Source organism: Equus asinus, unplaced genomic scaffold (assembly GCF_041296235.1).
Source record: "Equus asinus isolate D_3611 breed Donkey unplaced genomic scaffold, EquAss-T2T_v2 contig_739, whole genome shotgun sequence".
In the NCBI taxonomy this organism is placed as follows: Eukaryota; Metazoa; Chordata; class Mammalia; order Perissodactyla; family Equidae; genus Equus; species Equus asinus.
In genome coordinates, this window is record NW_027225448.1 from 52,872 (window position 1) to 56,493 (window position 3,622).

Genomic DNA, 3,622 nt, shown 5'->3' on the forward strand with positions numbered 1-3,622 from the left:
ATCAGAGTGGGGAAAGTCCAGAAGCTTGGATCAGATTTATGGAACTCATGTCAAGTCCTGGTAACTCTCTTACTACTTTCCTAAATGCACACTATAATAATAGATCAAGAAATATGGAGGTACCCAGAAGATTTAGAACTTAATTGTCCATAAAAACAAGGATCAGTATCTTTCTACAAGATTATCGTTTAATGGGGAGCCAGGATTAGTTACACCTTTAATACTATAAATAGTTGAAACAGCTTATTTTATCTGCAAAGTAAAAAACATCCAACTATACAAATAAGATAAGGATTGTTTTAACCATTCAGCTTATTCAGCAAATACTTATTAAATGGCTGTTTATTTACTAGGGGATACAGTCGTGACGTCCATACTATCCTGTGGCTCTAGAGAGCTGTTTCTTTCTAGTGTCATATGTATTTGTGGAATTTTTATGTAATCAAGTAGAATATGTTTAATTATAGCTGTGTTTGATTTGCTGTAAATTCAGGACATTGGACTCACTTGTTTAAAGCCCCCATCTAATTACAACATTGCTAAGAATTGTTTTTCCTGAGTACTTTCTTTTTTTTCTTTTTTTCCTGAGTACTTTAAAAATCTCTCCCCATTTTTTACTTGCTATATTAAATGAAAGCAAACCTCTACTTCTTAAGTACTTTGTAATTCAGATCTGGCTAAGGTATGATTTGGGAGTTATCAACTACATTTAGATTCTGGCTCCACAATTTATTTACATTGTGACTTCGGGCAAGTTACCTAACCTCCCTGTGCCTCAGTTTTCTCATCCGTACAATGGAGATAATAATAGTACCTATCTTATAGGGTAGTTCTGAGGATTACCTGAGATAATGCGTGTTAAGCACTTAGAACAGTGCTTAACCCAGTAAATGTTACCTATGGCGGTTGAATCTTCTCTAGGAACACCCAGTGAGGTGTAAGGGCAGGGGACGCTTGAAATGAATGACTTGTATGTTTTTATGTCATGAATTCACAAATAAGCATTAATCCATGTTTAACTGAATATAATCAGAAGTGTGTGAGTTTAAATTCTAGATTTCCTTACTTATATAAATGCTTATCTATACAAATTTGAGTACCTACTGTTTATAGGCCACTTATTCTAGGGTATAGAACACTGAGCTAGGTGTTAAAATAATATTCTTTATATATTTAACTTTCTTATTCTGGAAAATCACAAGTGTATTCAAAAAGAAGAAAATAGAACCCTGCCAAGTACCTGTCACCAAGCTTCAACAATTACCATCTCATGGTTAGTTGAATTTCATATATACCCACCCAGGTCCCCCCTCACTGGATTATTTTGAAACAAATTCCAGACATCATATTATTATATTGAATTTTTTTGTTTTTTAAAAAAACTGTGCCGTAGAGTGTTTGCCTAAAATGAACTATTTGCAAAAAGACAAGTTGATTTTTTTTTTATTTTCTTTTGGTGCCAATACAAGAAACAGGTAGCATTCTTGATTTCCTTTAAGTGGTAGTATCTTTGGTGTTTGGCGTCCATCATAATTGTAGTTTAGAGGTTATTATACTCTCATGTTATTTTTTTAAAGATTTTTTATTTTTTTCCTTTTTCTTCCCAAAGCCCCCCAGTACAGAGTTGTACGTTCTTCGTTGTGAGTCCTTCTAGTTGTGGCATGTGGGATGCTGCCTCAGCGTGGTCTGATGAGCAGTGCCATGTCTGTGCCCAGGATTCGAACCAACGAAACACTGGGCCGCCTGCAGTGGAGCGCGCAAACTTAACCACTCGGCCATGGGGCCAGCCCCTACTCTCATATTATTGAAGTATAAATATTTCAACATTTTATTATGAAAAATTTTCAAACTTACAGCTAGATTGAAAAAATTTTACATATACTTACTGGAGTCTACCTTTAGTATTTTACTGTACTTATTTCATCACATATTTATCTATCTATCCAACTCTCCATTGATGTAACAATCCATCTTGTTTTCTTATTCATTTCAAAGTAAATTGAAGAGATCAGGATAATTGAAGTTTAATTTTTAAAGTTGCCTTTTCAACTAGATTTTATCAGATTTCTTGTTCTGCATAAAATTTGTTGTTGTGAATGATGGTTTATATCTGAAGTTCTGAGTTGTGACAACTCATTCTCTGTGGTTTCAGTGCTTCTCATTTTGAACTTTGCTTTCATACACTGGGAACCTTTCTTAGAGTATTTAGCTTATGTCCCAGTAATTCATATTTAGCCAACACTAAATAGAATGAATAATGAGGGTTTTGCATGTGTGTTTTCACTGGTCTTTTAAAAAACACTATTCTAGGAAGTCCTTGTGTGTCCCAGGGTGATACAGCAAACTAATATGCTATTTTAGGAATCTCCTTTAAATTTTTCCATTTAACGATTATTTTGAGGGCCAAAAGTCGCTGTTTTGGTGTGTAGCTCTTTTTCTTGGATCTTGGTATTCTGTAAAGTGCCTAAATATACTTTGATCTCCACATGACTGTGTAACTTGTGACAGAAAAAGCTGTTCTCCACACCATGAGCTTCTTGAATGCTAATGATAGCCATGTAGTAAATGCTTATTGAGTAAATAAGTAAGGCAAATGTATCAATTCTTATCTTTATTTTGTTTTTTGAAGTTTTCGTTTCCCTTAAAACTTACATGAAGGAAAGAAGGCTACTTTTATTCTCTGTAGAACAAAGTGAAGTAAGTTGTTTATATTCTAAATACTTCGTTAGCATATTTTCAGACTTAAGTTATTGTAAGGTAGAGGTAATGAGAGTTCTAGAACATGCACACTCTGAATTTATTTAATTGTGAAATATTCCAGACAAGAACACCATATAAATACCTTTCCACCTACTACCCAGCCTTATGAAATCTTATGTCACATTTGCTTCAGATTTCTTTTAGAGAAGTAAAACATTACAGGTAGACGTGAGGTCTCATGGATTTTAAAATATTGTCTACATATATGAACATATAATGGACACGTTTTTACGTAGTCATAAACATTATTTAGAATTCTTTTGGTTTCCTAAGTTTAAGTTGCACCCTACAGTACATATTATTTTACAGCTTGCTTTTTTGTTTAGTGTTGTTTTGGGGAGTATGAAGTAGCCTCAGATCAGCACTATCCAAAACAATAGCCACTATCTCTGGCTATTGAGTATTTGAAATGTAGCTAGTGTGAATTGAGATGTGCTGGAAATGTATTTGCACAATGGGTTAAGACAAAATGAAAAAATTATGTAAAATCTCATTACGAATTCCTTTATATTGTATATTGAAGTGATAATTTGGATATATTGGGTTAAATAAGATATTAAAATTAATTTCACCTGCCTTTTCAATTTCCTTAACTTGGCTTCTAGAAAATTTTACATTATATTTGTGGCTCATGTTTGTGGCTTACATTACATTTCTTTTGGACAACACTAATCTAGATTGCTCACTTTTCATTCCTGTTTAGTATTAAGTTGTATGAGTAAACTGTAATTTATCTACCCTTGGTGGATTTTTGAATCTTTTTCTAATTTGGTGCTATTAAATGTGGTTCCATAAACACTCTTCATCATGTCTCCTTTGAACATATGCTAGCGTTTCTTCAGGAGATCAATTTTACTTAGGT